The sequence below is a fragment of the Pongo abelii genome, chromosome 16, assembly GCF_028885655.2.
Source record: "Pongo abelii isolate AG06213 chromosome 16, NHGRI_mPonAbe1-v2.0_pri, whole genome shotgun sequence".
Taxonomy (NCBI): Eukaryota; Metazoa; Chordata; class Mammalia; order Primates; family Hominidae; genus Pongo; species Pongo abelii.
Window position 1 is genome coordinate 89726152 of NC_072001.2, and position 21468 is coordinate 89747619.

Genomic DNA, 21468 nt, shown 5'->3' on the forward strand with positions numbered 1-21468 from the left:
ATTTTGTATATGATGTTTTTGACATCTAAATATATTAATTTCTTAAGTAATATTTATTCAGGCTAGTGTACTATATTGAACTATTTTCCAAAAATTATTGTGATCACTTATTGTAAAATATTTTATGTACAAATGAATGTATAAAATACACAAAACAATATACAAATATATTTTTATATTTGTATTTTGTATAGAATATACAACATATATTTTGTATAGAATATATGTGCGCTGTTTAAAGAATATTAGATAAAATGAAAGCTCTAGTTCCTAGCACTCAATTTTTTTTTAAAAAAAGCAGTGCCGGTAGTTACCTGGCAGCCCTCATGAGAACTCCCTAGTCACACAATGCTCCTTTATTTCCCCAAGTTAACCACTCTCCTGACTTTTGTGAGAATCATTTTTCTCCTGAACTTGTGAATTGTATATATTTAATATTTAATCAATGTATTGTTTAGTTTTAGTTGTTCTTGTCTTTGGACTTTATATAAATGCAACCACAGTGTGCATATTTTTGTATCATTTCATGCCTGTAATCCTAGCATTTTGGGAGGCTGAGGCAGGAGGAGTGCTTGAAGCCAAGAGTTTGAAACTAGCTTGGGCAACATCGTGAGACTCCGTTTCTGTATTTTAAAAAAAGACCTAAAAAAACCCCACAGCTTTTTATCAGTCAACTATTTTTGCAGCAATGCTGTGTAGCAAACTACTCTGTAACTCAGTAACCTAAACGACAAGCATTCATTTTCAGGCTCATGGATGTGCTGGCCAGTTGTGCTTTAGGCTAGGCTTGGGTGGGCAGGTCTACTTCAGACTGTGAAAGGACTTCAAGCCTGCTCCATATGTCTTTTCTTATTATGTGATTGCTACCTTGAACTTGTTCTCATGGTAATGACAAAAGTGTAAGAGTAGACTAGTCATACTTATAAGCACATTTGATCACTGCTTGCATCGTGTCCACAAATAATCTATTGGCCAAAGCAAATCACACAAGCTCAACCTCAGTGAAACAGGGAAATATATTTGGATTTCTAATGGTGACTGTAAAATCATATGGAAACAGATATGCGTGTAAGCTATATAAAACTATAATCAGAAGGGTTGAAGAATTTGGGACAATAATGAGATCTGCCATGCGTTTTAGCCTTCCTAAAGTGAAATATGTCTTTTACTCAATAGCTAAATTTATTGTCATGCATCTCATTCCCTGTCTTTTTCTTTTTATGGTTAATAGTTTTGAGTTAATAGTTTATGGCTTTACAATTGTTTAAGAATTGACCAGACATGGTAATTAACAGATATTACATTATCATTTTTTTCTTCCAGTGTTTCGCTATAGCACGATATTGGCTGTTAGTTTACAGTGAATTCTTTTAAAAAAAATTGTGTTAAAGAGTATTCATATTTCTAATTCACTAAGAATTTTAAGCAACATGCAACTTTTGTCTTCTGAAATTATTGGGATAATATTTTCTAAAATTTTTACTTATGAAATATATTAATATTTAATGTTAGTGAAATTAAACCACTTTTACAATCTGTGTATAAACCCTATTTAGTGATTGTGAATTGTTCCTTACATCCTTTTGATTCTATTTGCTTAGTTTTTATTTAAGATTTCACATCTATGTTAGCAATTTCATTTTATTTTCTTCTTTAAGTTTTATAATTAGTGTTGTGCTACCTTTACCAAGAGCACTGTGTAGCTACCATCTTTTTCTGTGCTTTAGGAGAACTATTTTATTTTCTTTTAATGTTACACATACTAGAAAAACTAACTCATATTGTTAAATAAATGTGTTTATGCACTAATATACCAGGATGGTAAAGAGGTAGAGCGAGTTTGGGGTTTTGAGATTGCTTTAAATCAATGATTATATGACATCAATGACTTGGTTTCTTTTTACATCTCAATTCTGACTTCTGAGGTGACAAACTTTTTAGGCAGGCTCGTTGCATGGAAGCAAAATGGCTGCAGCAATTTCAGGCATCACATTTTGTAGTACATTGTTCATAAAGAGAAAGATGGGCTGGCTCCTTATAAGCTCATATAAAATAGAAGTATCTTATTTTGAGAAGTACACACATATATATTCTAACATATATAGTCCTAGAATATATATCTAGTCACATACTTTTTCATGTTTATTTGATCAATTTAGGTTTCATATGTTTTATGAAATCTGTTTTGTAATTTATATCTATTCCAAAGATAACATTTATTTTATCCTGATTTTAAAATGTTTGCCAACATTCTACTTGCGATTCTCCTAGTTTTAATCTCCTATATGCCCCTGTATTTGCTGCCATAGCCTTGATTTTCTTTGTGAATATGCATAATATTGAGGATTTAATTTGACTTAAGTACTTTGAAATAAATTTTACGTATATTAACTTATTGCTAACTTCTCCATTTTTCTTAATGAGGTTTATAGGACTTGTTTAATTTTGGAGTTTTGTCTATTTTTTAAAAAGAACTGATTCTTGGATTTACTTTATCTGCTGGTTTACATATTTTTCAGTAATTAGTTTGACATTTTTAAATACATTAAATCAGTTTTACTGCATTTTATTATTTTCTCCTTTTTTTCTTGAAGTTGACTTTATATTTCTAAATTTTTAAGAATAAAAATTATTTAATGACAAAATATTTAAGGATTTTATTTATGCATGTTTACATTTGTTATGTGGACATATCTAAATAGTTTACTATTTTATTATGCATTTACTCTTTAACACAACAGGCCCTTAGAGAAGAGCAGCTTTCAACTTTTAGGACCTTGTAAAGTTGTTTTTTGCATTTTTACTCTTACTTAATCTTGAATAAATAATGCAGTCTATACAATGTCCAATTTGGGTGACTTATTGCAGTTTTGTGTCTCAGTAAACAAAAAATTTTAAACTATTCTTTGGAGACTTAAAAAAATGTAGTTTAACATTTAAGTGGTATAAACATTAAATATACTGTACGTCTATTCACTTTATATGCTGATTATATTAATTATATTAATCTAATCATCACTATTTCTATACATTTTGACTACTTTATTCATTATATTGTGAAAGTAGGGAATTAAAGCAACTCCAATTATATTTATCTCAATTTTTAATTTCATTTTATTTTGACAAATAATTGCTTGATTAAACAATTGGTTTCAGATTGGGCATTGTGGAACACTTGGGGAGGCTGAGGCAAGAGGATTGCTTGAGGCCAGGAGTTGAGATTAGCCTGGCAAACATAGCAAGAGCCTGTCTCTACAAAATAAGAAAAAAATTGATTTCATGTGTAATATGTGAGCACACACTCACCTAATCAGCACCTAAGTCAGGACTTACAACCTTAATAGCTCAGCTTCCTGCTTCTATTGAGTCACTAACCCTCACAGGTAATTGCTATCCTTAATTCTAACATCATAGATAAGTTCTGTTTGTTTTTGTAATGCCTCATGTCCGGCATCTTTCATTCAATGTTAGATTTGGTCATGTGTTTTGTGTGATACATTCTATAAAACAATTGGCCTGAACTCAAAAAAAAAAAAAAAAAAAAAGAAATCAATATCATGAAAGACCAGAAAAGCATACAAACAAAAAACTGAAGGGCTTGTCTACGTTAAAGGAGAAACGGCCAGGCGTGGTGGCTCACACCTGTAATCCCAGCACTTTGAGAGGCCAAGGCAGGTGGATCACCTGAGGTCAGGAGTTTGAGACCAGCCTGACCAACATGGTGAAACCTCATCTCTACTAAAAATCCAAAAAAAAAAAAAAACAATTAGCTGGGCGTGGTGGCATGCACCTGTAGTCCCAGGTACTTGGGAGGCTGAGGCAGGAGAATCGCTTGAACCCAGGAGGCGGAGGTTGCAGTGAGTGGAGATCAAGCCACTGGACTCCAGCCTGGGTGACAAGAGTGAGACTGTCTCCAAAACAAACAAAAAAAAACAAAAACAAAGAAAAAAAATAAAGGAGAAGCTTTGACGACCAAACATATGATTTAATTAGAAAAAAATTGAATATCAACATGTTAATATTATCTTGTTAATGTTAAAACTTTTATTGTGAAATGCTGTGGTTATATAGAAGAATATTCTTGATCTTAGATGACATGATACATTTAGGAGTCAAATGTTTTAGGATCTGTAAGCTATTTTAAAATAGTTTGGTAAAAGTAATATACATACATATATACTTGTGTGCATAAAAAGAGAGCAGGGAAGTGTGGCAAAATGTGAAAAATTGGGGAAGGACAGGTTGATGTCCATTGTGTTGTTCTTTCAGCTTTTCTTTGGGGGCTGAAATATTTTAAAATTAAAAAATGGGAAGATAAGCACACATTGCTATTTAATCCTAATTTTTAATAACTGAGCAGTAGATTTTCTGTTGTGATTTTATTTAGCATATGTAGACACTGAGGCTCAGTGGAGTTTGGCACATTGCCTAGAGTGTGGCCCTGATGACTCTGTGATCAAGGTCTTCTGACCATCTCCTGTGCACCTTTTATGAAGGCCACAAGGACACTGTTGACTGACAGTTGAGAAAGGTAAAAGCTATTAAGACATCCTAGAATTTTAGAGTAGATAGAAACTACAGTGATCAGCTAATCAGATTCTCTAATCTTAGAAATGTCAAGGAGGTCAAGTACTCGGTCCAAGTTCACAGAATGAGTTAGAAATGTCAGAGCCTGCGTTACAATCTTGGTTTTCTAATTTTTAAATCCATATTATTTTTACTGCACCACCAACGAGCTGAACGTTCCAAGCAGATAGAATTCTGGGCCATGGAACATTAGGACAACAAAGTTCAAAATCAAAAACCAAAACAAAAGCCTCAAATTCCTCAGCTTGCTTTTCAGGTTTAAGCTTGACTTCTGACCACATGTCAATCAGGCATTGTTTTCGGCTTGAGTCGGGAACATTTTGTATAACTCCTATGAATGTGTAATATCCCCGCTTTCTTTCCCAGACAGGTTGGGAGTGTATCTTGGCATGTAGCAGAATTTCTAAGTGTTTATTTCCCCGTCTTACATCAACAGTTTGCTGAATCATTTACTTTTTCCCTTTGACAGAGTTTCAATGCTGTCAGTAGAATATGCATCAGGGCAGAAGGGAATTATCATGGTGTCAAGCATTATGGGTAATTCCGTGTAAATGGTTCTGCAGAGAGCCATGCTGATTTGCATGGCAGCAGTAACAACTCTAAGTGGAAGGCTTCCTCCTGTCTGGTTTTGCTAATTTCAGTTTGGTGGCTATTAGCAGGTTTCCCGAAAATAGGAATGTTAGACCCTAGATAGTCCTTCTCGAACTTGAGAGTACTTTCCAGTCTCATTTATCCTCTTCTCATAGAAAAGGTTTTGTTTTCAATTTCTTTGTTTCTATTATCCTCATCTTTCTGTTTGCTTTTTCTGGCTCCCTGCCTAACCTGAGAGGAAAGGGATGTGTCTCATGTTCCCTTCCCACACTCAAGACTCTGTGCCCTGAGTTTGGGTTACACTTCTTTCTTTTTTTTTAAGTTATTGAGTATACCTCAACAATAGTATACTCTGCCCCACTATAAATAAGTTTTTTCTCACAGAATCCTGTATGCTCTTATAGAAAGAGCTCTGGACTGAAAGTCAGGGGGTCACAATCTCAGTGTTGCCATCAGTCAGTCCTGTGACCTTGATCACATTATTTTCATCACTAAATAATGTTGAGAAAATGGAACGATTCTGCCTTCACATGTGTTTGATAGGTGGTGAGTAATTAGGTTATACATGTTCATTCTTAAATTATATATGAAAATACATTCTAAAAGATATATTTTAAAAATCAACACCTAATTATCCAGGAAGAGTTGAATTAATTTTTTTCTTAGTTTCTTAAAGTGTCATGACACTTCCTTATTCTGATATGACTTAATGTATTTGAACACATTGTTTTGTTGTCTTCTCTTATGTGATCTTCTCTAGCTCAGATAAAAGACTAACATTTTAAAACCCATTTTTAAAATATACAAATGAAAGTTTAGCAAATTAATTGATTTATAGAACATTAATTGATTTATATAACAACCATATTTGAGCTAGAATTAATAGTTTAAAAATCTTAATTTTAATCTGTCATTTTTTTTAATGCATGGGTAGTAAAATAATGCATCCAAGATGATTTGTAAAGTAGAAATGTTTAAAACATGAAGACAATAAAATCACCTGTGTCCTGTATTTGTTAATTATCTAAATAAATGTTGATTATTTACTATATGCTAGCTATTGTTTTAAAAGCCAAGAATATATCAATGAACAAAACAGAAATCCTTGTTTTCATGCAACTTAGAAAATATGTAAAATATCTGGCTGGGTGCAGCGCCTCACGCCTGTAATCCCAGCACTTTGGGAGGCCAAGGCAGGTAGATCACCTGAGGTCAGGAGTCTGAAACCAGCCTGGCCAACATGGCGGAACCCCGTCTCTACTAAAAATACAAAAATTAGCCAGGTGTGGTGGTGCATACCTGTAATCTCAGCTACTCGGAAGGCTGAGACAGGAGAATTGCTTGAACCTAGGAGGCGGAGGTCGCAGTGAGCTGAAATCACGCTACTGCACTCCAGCCTGGGTGACAGAGCAAGACTCTGTCTCAAAATACAAAAAATATGTTAAATTTCCAACATACAATGCACAATAAATGCATGAGTCATTCAGATTACTAGAAGGTGATAAATGCTGTCAAAAGAATGAAAGGAAAAGAGTTTGGAAATTCCAGAAGTAGGGTAAGGGTGTTATTGAGAAGATGAAATTTGGGTGATAATTTGAATATGTGAGGAGGTGAGCCATGCAGGTATCTGGTGGAAGAACCTTCCAGAGGGAGGAAGAGTCAGAACCAGGGTAGAAGCATGTCTGGCATTTCTAAGGAACAGCAATGTGGCCAGTGTGACTGATCATAATAAGGAATTAGTAGAGTGTTAGGAAATAAATAGTCAGAGACTTGCTCAAGGACCAGAACCTGTAGCCTTTTAGGTCATGATAAGGGGTTTGGAATTTTCTCTGAGAGAAATGAGAAGTTAGTGGCATAATCTGACTTACATTTTGAAGGTCTCACTCTTACACTTTGCGAAAACTGTTTGGGATGTCGTGGGGGAGGATAGGAAGGGTAGGGCAAGAGTGGAAAGAGAAAGATGAGGTAGGAGGCTGTTGCAGTTCTCAGTGAGGGCTAGTGATGACTTCTTATGTGGGGTGTTAGACTTGAGAGTGGTGAGGATCAGATTCTGAATATATGTTGAAGGCAGAACCAATAGGACTTTATGATGGATTGGAGGTGGTGGGTGAGAGAAAAATCAAGAATCATGGAGTGCTCCCAGGTTTTTGGCCTGAGCCATTGGAAGAATGGAGTTCCCCATCAACAGAGATGGGGAAAACTGTGAGTTTAATAGGTTTGGAGCAGGTGGGGGACAATATAAACAATTGGTTCTGCAAATGTTTTGTTTAAGATTTCTGTTAGATAGCCAAGTAGTAATGTCAAGTCCTTAGATAATGAGCCAAGAGTTCACCCGAAAGGTCTGGGCTGTAGAAATAAATTTGACTTATTCCTGGGACCTTTGTTACTAAGAATTGAAGTGGACAGACTAACAGAAGACAATAAGAAACGAGGTAGAAGGAAAACCAGGAGATGAACTGGTAGTATAGTGTCCTAGAAGCCCAGTGAAGAGAATATTGTAATGAAGAATAAGTGATTCTCTGTATCAATTAAAATGAAGTAGATGAGGAGTAAGAACTGGCTATCGGATTTAATGAAATGAAGGCCATTGATGACTTTGGCATGAGAAGTTTCAGTAGAGTGATGGGTGTGAGATAATAAAAGAAGAATTTGAAGTTTAATGCAAAGGGGAATGGAGAAATGGGGCCAATGTTGGAAGGAAGAGTGATACGAAGAGACCCTTTTTAAGAGATGGAGAAATGATACCGTGTTTGAATGCTGATGGGAATGATCTAGCAGAGAGGCAAAGCTTATGGTGTGGAAAAGAGTCAAGAATTGCTGGATGGCTGTCCATCAGTGAGGATGAGGAAATAGGATCTGATGCATACCTGAAAGAATTGACCTTAAAGAGTGTCATGGGTAGTTTACTTACAGTAACAGGAGAAAGGCAGAGTATATGGAAATAGATTCTGGAAGGGGTAGAAGAGGTTGTGGGAGTCTTTGGAAGATCTCCTTTGATGGCTTCAATTTTGCCAGTGAAATTGGAAGTAAGATCATTGAGAATGAAGATGGGGAAGAATTGTTGGAGGTTTTAGGGGGAAGAAAGAGGTAAGTAATTGTTCAACAAGAAACTAGGAGAATGAATGGGCAAAAGAAACATACTGTGATGACTTGGTAGCACTGAGTCCACTGGAAATTTTCAGTCATGAATTTGAAGTGAGCCCAATCAGCAGAGTGATGTGTTTTTCCCTACCTATGTTCAGTTACTTGGAAGAATGTAGGTGGTAGGACAACAGAAGCTGAGAATCTATGCAAATATGTGATTAGATTGGCTGATCATATCAGTCCAAATTCTGTGTAAGAAAAAATGGTTACTTTCATAATTGATACCTTGTTTCATTTCCTTCTTTTTAATGCACAGGATTAATTTGGGTTTTTTTTTTTTTTTTACATAAAACAATTATTCTGAAGTATGCCCTTTTATTCAACATTCTTTTTTTTTTTTTTAAGAAAAGGATTTTTTTGGCTTACAATATAATGCCTGTGTGTGGTGTTATATACAATTAATGATTGTATATACAATTAATGATTGCATTAATTTTTTTTTTACTATTGTAAAGCTACCTAATTGTATTGTCCTTTAAAACTACATGTCAGTTCATGGTTATAACACCCGTTCTTATCAATAACTCACTCACCAATCAATTTAACCATGAAAATGGCCCATGCCATATGTCTGACAAGCATTAAGTCATAGGACCAAAAAAAACTGGGATAAGCTTTAAAAGTATCATTCAACATTCTTTTATGGACATCTAAAAATAGTCTAGTTTCTTAATAAGCTACAGCATATATATCTAGTTCTTTTGGTGGTGCAGGGGGTGTTTAGTTTTGTGAAAGAGACCAGCAGTTTTTCTAAAATACTCTCTTCTCCCATTCTTTATTAGTAATAGAATCCCTTCCCCTGTTTTTAGCTTGGTACACGGCCACCTGAAATGAGGACTAAGTTTGCCAGCTCCCTTATTACTAAGTATGGCCATGTGACCATCTTTGGCCAATCAGATGAAAGTGAAAGTGGTGTTTCAGCCATCAGTCATCAGTCATCTGGGACCATAACCTTGACAATGGAAGCTATATAAATTTATAAGGTATAAGGAGTCTATGTCTCTGACACTATGGGGGATATACTTCTGGTCAAAATTACTATGAAAGAAAAATAACTTCTTTTATAAGCTAGTGTTATTGTGGTTTTTTCTGGGCCTCACAGATGAATTTCAGCCATCTGATAACACGGAAGTCCAACATACCTGTTTTTTCCTAAGCCAAGCATTCTGTTGCTTGTTTTTCTTCAGTCCACATGAGACTCTCTGAAAATAAGAGCAAAATAAAAAGGCATTACTTTAAAAAGGACAAAGAAAAAAAAACCCTGAATTTAAAAACTATAGGGCAAGATGTCTGTAAAGTACATGTTTGTGATCTTCCAGCAACTGTCCTTGAATCACAGACTGGCAGGCATACAGTATCAGCACACTGTCTAGAGGCTTCTTTCCCAAGCTCCCTCATCTCCCAGACCTATGGATTCTGAATATAGGTGTAACTTTTTTGTAGCCTGCAGCTAGTCTTACCCACGCTACTCTCTGCCAAGGACAAATTCCAAGTAGGTTTGATTTGGGGATTTCATTGACTTCACAGTTCATTGGCAGAGCAGTGATTCTTGAAAATTCTGTAGTTAGTAAATCCCTTAGCACTTCTTGGTTCAAATCCTCAAATTGGCTTTCATCTGAGAAGGAAATTCTGATATTACTTACTGAAGTGTCTTTAAGACACCCTTTCCTATGTTTCCTATATTCCCCCAACATACAACTTAATTAAGTAGTTCTCAAGTTTTAATCAGCATAAAATCTTGATAAAAATGCATCTCATCTGACCACAGCCTCAGAGTTCTTAATTTGGTAGCTATCATGGTGAGGCCCAGGATTATTCATTTTTAACCAGTGTTATTCCATGACTCTGATGTGGGCCCTGCAGGGGTCACGTTTTGAGAAATTGCATAGAGGCCTCCAAGGGTCTTGACTCAGACAATCTAACTAGTTATAACTTTCTAGTACTTCTAAGGCTCATGCTGAAAGGAAAGAACACTTCTCTATCAAACAGATAATTCAAAGAGGATTAGATTCTGGTTAAAACTTCTCTTACTGTAGAAACACACAAGAAATGGTATGGCTTCCCTTGCTGTGTGAATTTGGAATTGTATAGATCTTATTATAATTCCAGCACTGCTACTTATTGGCTAAGTGATTTAGATGAGTTATTTGGCATATACAATCCTCATCCACAATGCTGTTGTCAGGATTGGAATGCCTAGCCTGGCTCCTGGAGCATTGACGTTCGTCAGTAAATGACGGTGTTCCTGTTTTCCCACTCCTCTTTCTTCTCATTTTCTTAGTTACATGAAACTTCTTGACCACCCCATAGATTGCTAATAAGTTCCAACTACTGATCTCTCTGAGTGTTGATATCTTACGAAACCTGCCACTGAGTACGTTAACTCTTAACACTGAGTTCAGTTGACTTCCTGAATGTCTAACAAAGTATTGTCTTCCTTGGTCCACTGCTTGGTGTCAGTCCTGGTTGCCCCATCTGAGACACTGTCTCTTGAGCTGTGGTCCCACATGTGGTTGCCCGACTTCCACCAGCATAAAGCGTCATTGAGATGGGGATACTTCAAAAGTCTGGGGAGTTTTTGTTTGCTTTTCTACAGTCCAGCTGGACTCTACTGGATGCTCATAAGCCTTCCATTGTATAAGATTGTTTAACAAATGGGTGATCTTCACTATCTTCATCTATTCTTTCCCCAATACAATAAAAAGGAAACCTCTGTCAAAAGAGTAACTCTGACACCTGTGCTTCTACTCCCAGTGCACTCTCAATTTAAATGTCATTTTATGGTCAAAAGATTGGCAGACAATATATGGAGGTACACCAGTTCTCCTCATGTTCTCTTTCAACTCAAGCATCATAGGGAGCTTCGCAGCTGTGACATGACTTCCACTTAGTGACAAAGGGGATAAAATCAATTTCCATTTCTGTGGTTCTTCCACAGAGGCACAGGGATCTCAGCCTACTAATGTTGTTATTGTTGAAGATCCAAAGATAAGAGCTAGGCTTTAATGTTCGAGGCCAGAATAGAAAAACTGGCTACCGGAGGTTTTTATACTTCCTGATTTATCCATTCGAGAAAGATGTTGTCAAAGGATCAATATTAACACACCAAGATGTGGTTTAGCTGCTTTATATTTCATAGTTATGTAGATTCCTACCTCAGGTTGTAGATTTAAACATTTGTTTGGGTAAGACCTGCCTAAAACTAGTGTACTATCCATTTATTCTCCTTCTTTAAAAATCTTCCAATGGTTGTTTCTGGAACCCTATTCTGAGACTCATTTCAAGGGTATTAAGTTAATGAAAAGTATTGTGTTTGAAGTTTTCTCTTTGAAATTTCATGAATAACTACATTAAATCTCCCAAAAATGTATGTATACACACACTTCAGTGTGTGTAAAGCAGTGGTTTTAAGCAGGGAGCAATTTTGCCCCCTTTTCCCTTCCCCTGCCAGAGACATTTGACAGTATCTAGAGACATTTTGGGTTGTCCTAACTAGGTATGGATTCAATGGACATCAAATGAGGAGAGGTCAGGGATGTTGCACAATTTCTTGCAATGCACAGAACAGTCCCCATAACAAATAATTTTATGACCCACATGTCAATAGTGCTGATGTAGAGAATCCTTGTTATAGACCCTAACAAATGAATTTTATCCATGACAATGTATATTCATTTTATTTTCACGAAAGACTAGTTCACCCATCAACCAGTTGGGATATTGCCGAGTAGCCTTCTTGCACCGTCCTTCCATAACCTCCTCAGTTGCAAACCAAAATGAGTTATGTCAACACAAATATCCCAGGGGATCCTGATACACAAATAAGAAATAGTTAGCCCTGGCTTGCCAAGCTCCCTCCACACCTAGTCAATAGTATCATCTTAAATTATAGTCCATACACTGCGTCCTTCAGTGCCTGCTCCTTTCCCTTCTCCCTGCCACCCGGAGTACAGGATGAAGACTTTTCCCTAAATCCTATAATACCACAAAGCCCCTGCTCTTTGTATTATTCTCAAGGCCTAGCAGGACTTTTTGCGCTCAGGCAAATAAACACACCACCAATAATCCAATAAAACCTTCACAGACATCGGATATAAACCACAGTGATGAGCAGTGCACAATCAATAACTGCTTGGTTCTTTTTTATAAACCCTGCACTTGAGCCCTGAAGGCAACACAAATCAAAGCTAATAAAAGCACCAAGGCCTTCCCCTTATTGTTCCTAATGGGTTGATTCACCCTACCTATGCCATCCCCCTAGTGACCACAGGCTGTCTCCACTCCCAGATGGAAGACATACAAGCCAGCATATCGAGTATGAGGAAGGAAGGAGCTCATTTCAAATATGCCTTTCATCATGATGGCTTTCCACTTGGTGCTCAATAGCTGCAGAGAAATAAACACCATCACCTTGGGCTGGAACTAGCCAATGTCTCGTACTCCCAGAGACCAAATACAGCACAACACTCAATCCTGGAGCTCATTTTTTTTAAACTGTGTTTTCCAACTCTCAACTTTGTGAAGGAGCTGCAATTAGTCTATGCAATAAATGAAAGCAGATTAGAGCAGAAGAATGTGAGTCGTTTGATAAAAAGCTTGCCCCAAAGCAGAGGTAAGAGGAAACCACAGTTAGAATGTTCTTTCTTCACAGGAAAAACTCTGTCTTTGGTAGAATGACTGCAGAGTTTCACTGATAATCAAAATGCCAAGATTTTATTCTGAGCCACAAACTCAGATGTCTCTACGGGCCAAGCAGATCATGTACCTGAGTGAAAAGGGGGAGATAAAGGGAAAAGCAAGAGGAGGAGTCTTTGGTCACCTGGATACATATTCCTTGTTTATAATCTCCACTCCTCCCCTAGAGCTCTGCCAAGTTGTTAGCAAGCAGGAATATTTTTTTTCAGTTCTTCCCATTTTTTTCAAAGCTATATAATAAAGACTTATTTTGAGTGTAGGAGCTTCCAATTTTTACATATGGGTAAGTAATTGCATTTAGACAAAAAATGCATGGGCCAAAACAAACAAATTAAAATATGTCTGTGGGCTGGATCTATTAATAACTGTGAGCTACCAGGCTGGCACCACTCTTTACCCATGGCCTTGTATGCAATGTCTCGTCCCTGAAAAGGAAGTTAATAGTTAGTGTCCATTAGTACCAGGACCCTAATCAAGGCTTTACAGAGTACATTGTTGTATTTTTTAAGTTTCATGTTTAGAATCCACATACATTCATGGAAAGAGGTGGATGGCAGGTGTCCAGGTAATGTGTTGGCATCCCCTTTTGTATCAAACCTTCCCCTATAGGTGTCACCGATGCTCTCCTTGGAGAGGGCTGTGGTCATTGACCTCCCAGTCCCCTTCATGGTAAGCCTTTTCTGATGATGGGCCCTGCCTAGTCAGCCAGCCATGGAGAAACAAAGATTACATACAGCCTTCCCTGACTAAAGATGCCAGTGAGCATCAAAATCAAATGGGAGCTTCACATAGCCCCAGGCACCGAGAGATTGCCACTCTGGAATCTCACTCAGTAGGGTTATACTCTTTTATAATGTAACATCGTCTCAACGGCTCCTACTTTTCAGAGCAGCCTTGCAGAAAAGCAGTTGGAGGTCTGTTTCTGTTAGCCAAGAACTCACACTCACAGCTTGCCAGAAAAGGTGATGCATCTGTTTATAAGGGAGGTAAGGGAAGAGCTTACTCTATCCATTGGCACAATCATTCCAGATGCATCTGGTGGGACAATTCTGGGGCTGATTCCAATCTCCGGAAATGCATTCTTCCCTGGGAAAATTATTAGCAAGGAGGGACAGGTGTGCAGGGCATTTAAACAGACCTTCCTTTTATTTCTGTTTGAATTGTGAATATCTATTAACAACTCGCCTTCCCATTGTTCCCCAACAATTGAAGCGCAGCTGAATAACAATAGGAAAATAGAAACTGGACTAGCCAATTGACTCCGGCTTCTATTTAACTACCAATACATGCAATGATGTCCTCACTAGTAAGTATTTGGTGGAAAATATATAAACATATAAATAACACTGAGTATCTCCCAACTAATTTTTGGAAGTAGGTAATCAATAATTTCCCATTACTTTCTTTTCTCTTGTCTTTTCTCTCTTCTTCTTCCCCCAAATATTTGTAAAGCATCTTATATTATGCATAATTCTGGGTACATCATACCTCTAGGAAAGGACTTCCTCACCATCAAATTCATATGTTTTGGCAAAAAGAATATACGCAATTCAAAAAACTAGAAATTGTCCTGGTGTGTTATTAGATGTCCGATAAATGTTGCTGTTGTCATTTGTTGGGAGAAGGGAAGTCATTGCTAACTTGTAGTGGTCAGAAAACACTTCAAGAAAGTGTACAATTTGGATACATTAGGAGGAGAAATACCTGGGAGAGGTGGAGTAGGGATAAACATTATAAGGAAAGTCTAGCTATGGGCTTCGTAGTAGTTTTGCTGCTACACCACGTTACTATAGATGGTTAGTGTGAGTTAGCAGAAAGACTGGCAGATAATTTAAATATTGGACCAATTAGTTTGCCTCCCTGAGCATCAATCTCCTCATGTGTAAAATGGGAGTAGTAATGCTTACCTCCATTGAGATGCTATCAATTAAGTGAAATAAGTAATGAAATAATGTACAGAGCATGAAGCATGCTGCCAGGCCCTTTTCTGCACCTGCAGTGTAATAGATAAAATCATGGAGGTCTTTGTGTGATAAATTCGGACATATTTCTACTGGCCTTTGTTGATGAAAGTTGTGATTTATAGGAAGTCTTTATTCTATATTAAATACACATAAACTACTTTCACCCATCTTACAAGTGGCAGAGGGTGAGAAACTATGTACAATATTAAATTTCACTTGGATTATTTGAAATTTCTCTTAATTTGAGCAGAACTAGCCTTAGTAGAAAGAAACAGCATGCTGACAAAATTAGTGATGCTTAAAAAGTGCTTGGATATCACCCTGGGGCTTTAGGGGGGTTGCCTGCATTATGTAGGAAAACAGCTTCACTACTAACCCAATGTTGTAGAGTTCTAAAGGAAATAACTCGCTGCTTGTTGAGGTTCCAATTACACATCACTCTTGTTTATTCATTGAAGGGAATCTCTAGCAGGCCTTTGTGTAGCCAGACTTTGGTAGTGCACTCCTAAGTACTTTATGCATCAAAAAGTAATGAAGTATCTCTTAAAATATGACATAGTCTAATTTGACCACTGATGTTAATAATCTGGCTTCTCTCCCTTCTTTTTCCCTTATTTATTGAAGATCTCTCCCTTTTCCTGGCCAGAACCCTTGTGAACTTCTTCCTTCACCACCCCCTGAGCTCCCTTATCTACCATTGTTTACCTTCCATGGAAGAGGGTTAAATGTACTCAGTGGCTCTTTTGCCTCCTTAGCTAACATGAGAAGGGTCTGTTCTTTTACCTGAACTCTACCAAAAGGAATTCCACATCTCCACTGGAGGTTTGAAATGCAAATAAACTGAGAGTAGTTTTCATGTCACAGATTTGGTTTCTCAGCTCCCTTCCCTTAGGAAATTGTATTTTTCTTTGCCCTGGCTTTTACCTGCTCCCCAGCCCTCCATCTTGCCTCAGCCATGTTGGTTCTCTGGCCCTTATTTCTTTTTAAGATCATTAGGTTTCTTTCATGTTAACCGTTGCTGCTTCCAAGACTCTTACCTTCCTCGTTTCTCAGTGTGATTTCTTTTGCTAATATGCTCACTGTCTACCATGCCCCTTCCACTAAGCCTTCAGCAGCCTTTGCTCTGGTCTTCCAGAAATATTTCATGAAACGGGAGCTGACCTGGGACAATGCCAACTGTACAAGTGCCGCGGGCTGACCGTGTGCCTCCTGGCCAATCAGTTTTCTGGCCCCTGTAAGAGCTCGTTTCCTCCTGCTCCTTGACACAAGCTTTCCTCACTTCATGAGAGTTTCTGATTAGTATTCAGAAAGAGTTTTCTCTGATGGCATTAGTGGGAAATCAGACTGTCAATTTATTTATACCCAGCCTCAGGGCAGAACCACTGTGTGTGGGTAAAGCTATTAGATGCAGAAAATACTCTGTGTGTGTTTGTATGTACACATATTGACTGGAGGTGACGTTTAGAGTGGAAATCCATTGCCCCATGGGTTGGAAAGTGACTCACAGTGGGATATAAAAATGCCAGAGAAAGATTTGGTGTTATTGCTAATGGAGGTCACATTTTCAAACCCCTAGTTAATGGTTTTCCCTAGAAATGCTGTGTCCTCTATGGATAATCACAGTATCATTTATGTGTGGACTTGCTTGGTCCAAACTTAAGGTGGTGGCCTAATCTCACATCATAAGGAAGGACACATCTCTCGTAAGTCTCCTACTTCTGAGATTGACAAAGTGGGTTACTGGCCTGGGGTAGACCAGAACAGGGAATAGGGAGCAAGGGCTTCTGATGGGCCAGCAGCCATGGTGTCTTGGTGGGAAGCACCCTGGATTTAGGTTTAGGGGAGCTAAGTTAGGGCTGCAAGTCTCCTGCTTATTGAGAGTACAGAGATAAGATGCTCAACTTCTCTCAAACTCATCATTAGGACTGTTGTAAGAGTTAAAATATATACATACACATACATAAGTATATATAATTTATATGCATATATACTATATTGTATATGCATATATATGTATGTATGTGTGTATGTATTCATGTATTTATATATGTATAGTGAAAGAACATGATCAGCATAAAAATCCAGGTTGGGCTGCATTCCCTTAATGTATTCTCATAGCATCCTGTAGTTTTTGGTCACAGCACTTTCAAAACTATAATGAAGCAATTCATAATGTAATGCCTCTAGACTAAGACAATTATTAAAATGACTCCTCTGGATTAAGTTCTATGAGTGTATAGGGATTTTGTCTTTAGCCTGAGAACAATGTAACAATGTCTGACACTTGGAAAGAACTTACTATATATTTTTGCAAAAATGAATGAATAGTAAATGTTAATGTTTCTTATGTCTGAATAGAAATGAACTCTATTAGGGATTTTCTGTGACTAATGGACACTGACACCTCTACTGGTCTGCTTTATTTTGATTCTGGTTTAAGTGAGAGTCAATAATATCCTAGGTGCCCATTTAATTTTTAACTATCTAGCAAAATGAAAATATGAACCCCATTTCACAGCTGTGACTCTTACAGCCTCCTGGACCTTGGTTTTGGCCAGTGTTTCTCATTTGTAGACTGACTCTTACTTTGACGCATAGGTATCAGCAATACTCAGGATTGCAAATCTTATATGGGCATGTGGATACAGAAAGCCATAGCCAGAGTTCCTAGGCTGGTGGGTGTTTCTGATATTTGGCCCATCACCCCATTAATAATTTAGCACTTGTTAGGCTATGTGTTTGGGGTTTGATTTAGGGAAAAAACGTGGTCACAGAAACACTAAGGAGAGCAATCCTCCATGTTTGTAGGTAGAGATAAATCATAGAATATTAGAACATTCTGGAGGGAAGCTGTTTGGGATGCACCACCAAGCATCATGCAGATTCAGTGGAGGTTATACTAACATTCCCTTCGTTTATACAGAACGTGTGTTGGCTGGCTGTACTACACAGAGAGCAAAGGCAAATATTCACAAAGACAGAAGTAAGTCATGATCTTTTAATTAAGAAAAGTTCCTGTCTCATTTATTTCCTATTTGTCCCCCCTCTACATCCCTTTCCTAAAAAGGGTCATAGAGGGCCTGAAGATTTCTAGATTCTTGATCTTTTTTCCAGAATTTACCTACCTGTTCCATGTTTCACTCCATCTGGCCTTGAATCTCCACTGAATGGCTATGTAGCAGTTATGCACTAATAAACAGTGCAAGAATTGGTGTTACTTTGCTTATTAGTGGACACTATTTAAAGAGCCATTAATGAAAAGAATATCAGTAATTGTCAGATTGATGGATGAGATGATTTGAAGCAGGGAGACTTTTGGCTTCCATAAGCTAAGACTCTGCCAAAGGTGAGGACTTTGAAGGTAAAGGTGATACAATCTAGACCTGCAGGTAGATCTAATACAACCTCATCTATGTGCCCAATATTGGGGTTTTCTCTTCTGTCTGTAGCAACTGTTTCCCCTTTGCAGAATTTCAGCAGTATGCTCCTATCTTCTGCTACCTGCCATGGCATCTTGAATTTCCAAGTCTCTTTCATTGACAATACATCCCAGTTCTTTTGCCAACCACAGCATCTAACCTGATCAGGTTATGAACCTGATCATAACCTAATCTTTCTTATGTAAGTAAGAATGGGACAGCTAAACAAGGTTGGAGGCAGGCAGGAAGAAGACAGGACTAATTGGAAAAGGTTTCATTAAAAACATAAAACATTTCTCCTCATTTGAACTGAACAAAGTCTGCTAACAAGTGTTCTGCCTGCTGGGGTTTCCAGCTGTTTCCTCCTGAGCACTTGGGCATCAAAGTTATATGGGCCCATGGTAGGACTGTTTGCTCTGTTGCCAGGGCAATTACAGTCTGACAGTGCTCAGGTCTGTTCCTGTATTTATTACTATTGTTATTACTTCCCTGCTGATGGACTTTGGGGGCCTCTCTACCCAGATGCACACCCTGGGGAATCACAAAGCCGCAGGCACATTTGTAGCCACGGCTTGGCAATTCTTGGATTGATATGAATTTAGCATATTCCCTTTATCTAGTAAGCAGAACCATAGATGTTTAGACTTACTCCCACAAGAAAGACTGTTTCCTGCAGAAAATGTCAGTTTTCCACTCCAGGCAAGGAGCAGAAAGGAGGGACTGCAGTATCTTCATTTTCATCTGAAAAGATCTACAGGGGCCAATTGACCGGGGCTTCCTGCCTGACACTGGGCAGAGAGACATATTCATTGTCAAACTGCTCAGGTCTTAGACTTCCATTATTGCTACAGCTATTCATAAATACATCTATAAACAAACATACAAATATATAAATTTACCCTTTAGAGCAATCAGAATGCTTTGCATTCTTATTGTGTGCATGTTTCAAAAGGTAACATATACGCGTATCATCCTCTCTTCGAATCTACTTACACTTTGGTAGGTGATGTTTGCTCAAAAACAGAGCAAAGTTTTAGAAACAATCTTTTTTCCCTTAAAGTTAATTGTATTACTAATCCAATATAGTCAACACATTTTTTTAATGATTTTTTAAGTTCAAAGATTTGAAAATTAACCATTATTTTTAAATTTACTTATAGACTCAGTATGAGTTTTATACAGCAATCTCATTGCTTTTAAGACCTGAATTATGATTTTCTCTGCATTTAGTCAGGCCTCATTTACTGAACTGAATATAAAATTGTTATATGGCTTTTGGTCAGACATTATCTTTTAGATCATAACAGCAAATTCTAGCCATGCATAAATCTGCAGACTCTAATGTATATTAGCTTCTCTTCCTGTTTATATTTGTTTGTTCTAAGTCTCTCCTTCTCCAAAGTATTCAGTCAAGCAAAACTTGAAGGAAAATAATAATAGTATTAATGAAGGAGAGTTTTAGCGACTAAAAATGCTCAGAACTTGAATGCCTACAGGAGCCAAGCAGGTAATGTAAATTCGGGGACTGAGAAAGTGTAAAACAGTATGGACTGAACTGCTTGTGTTGCTACACCTGCTTAGCTCTTTCACCTTTAAAACACTGTGCAGGGACAAGCAACCAAAAGATGTCTGTAAGTATACACGTCCCAAAGTCCTGATGCAGAGAAGCTATTCTTCAGACATTCAAGGCAAATCCTATTTTAGTGTATGTTTTACCTTCCTTATTAGGCATAAGATCATTGGGGATTGACGTTTCTTATTCCCTTCAATGATCCTTTAAATGTCCACCTGGACTCTAAAATGACACCCTGTACCAAACACTGTGCTAGAGATGTAGAAATAAAGGCAATTTTTAGACTGGAGGCAGGCACATGAGTCACCCTCAAGAATTCAAACCATGCTTTTTCTCGCAACTCCTAAAACAGAGTCATGTACATAGTAAAAGCGAATTCAGTGGCCATTAAATGAATGAATGAACAATGGGCTTTCGTGATTATTTGCTGGAGATAATGATGCTAACCCAGTCCAGTTAGCAGAACTAGACTGGGTTAACATCATTATCTCCAGCAAATAATTATGAGAACCCTGTAATTCTTCATGAAGCCAAGGATGCCTCTTAAAAAGACACCCACGCACAAATTTACATGCAATAAAATGAGAATTACCAATTGCCATGGACCCTCATTGGTCAGTGAAACCCAGTTAAAAGCCTTTTTGCTAGAGCAAGCAAACAGTCCCCAGATAAACTGGAGGTAGGGAGCTGGGAGACGGTGCTAAGCATGGTGACCATGCTAAGGTCTCATCCAAGTACAGGGCTCCATACCAAGTCACTCTCATCGCTCTGAGAATGTCACATTACTTCATCTCATGTTCTGTGCAGTTTATCTGACTAGTCAAATGAATCATTTTGTGGACAATTTCTCTATTCTCTGCTCTAAGCTCTAAAGTTTCTTTCTTCAATTCAACTTCCACTTTCCACATAAATTATGTATAATGGGAATACTAATCTTTTATCTTACCTCATTCAACAACTTCAATTATGTAGAGGAATAAAAGCTCTGGCTTCCCTTGAATGTCACTTCTGAATACTTGGCCTTTCTGTGTTTTATCCATATCAAATGACCAGGTAAAATTGGAGAAAAATAAAGATTTCAGCTGGAAAAAAGAGAAGCAAAACTAAGCAAAGATGAGTGGCATTTATATATCCATATAAATGTGCACACACACACACATTTGTGATCTGTGCATATTCTGCTATGCCTGTGTAATATTACATACTGCATAGAGAAAAAGTGTCTGGAAAAATTCACTTTTTTATGGGGCATTTACTCTGTGCCTCCATGCAAGGCATGTGCACTTTATATCTCATTTAATCTTTATAGAAGCACTTAAGCAGTAGATAATATTTTCCCATTTTTAAGAAGAGGACATTGAGCTTGAAGAGCTTATGTAACTCAAAAGTGGTCATTTGGACAGAAAGTTGGGATTTAGATCCCAGAGAGCTGACTACCAAAATACTCCCTTTATGCTACTTAAAGTAGAGAGAGCTTGCTAGGGAGTGTATTTTG

At 37.5% G+C, this 21468-nt stretch overlaps 1 protein-coding gene across 1 annotated transcript in view; it reads left to right on the plus strand.

Annotated features, from left to right (window-relative positions):
* AGBL1 (AGBL carboxypeptidase 1) overlaps nucleotides 1-21468 on the plus strand; it is a 534408-nt gene that overhangs the window by 500749 nt on the left and 12191 nt on the right. The window lies entirely within an intron of this gene.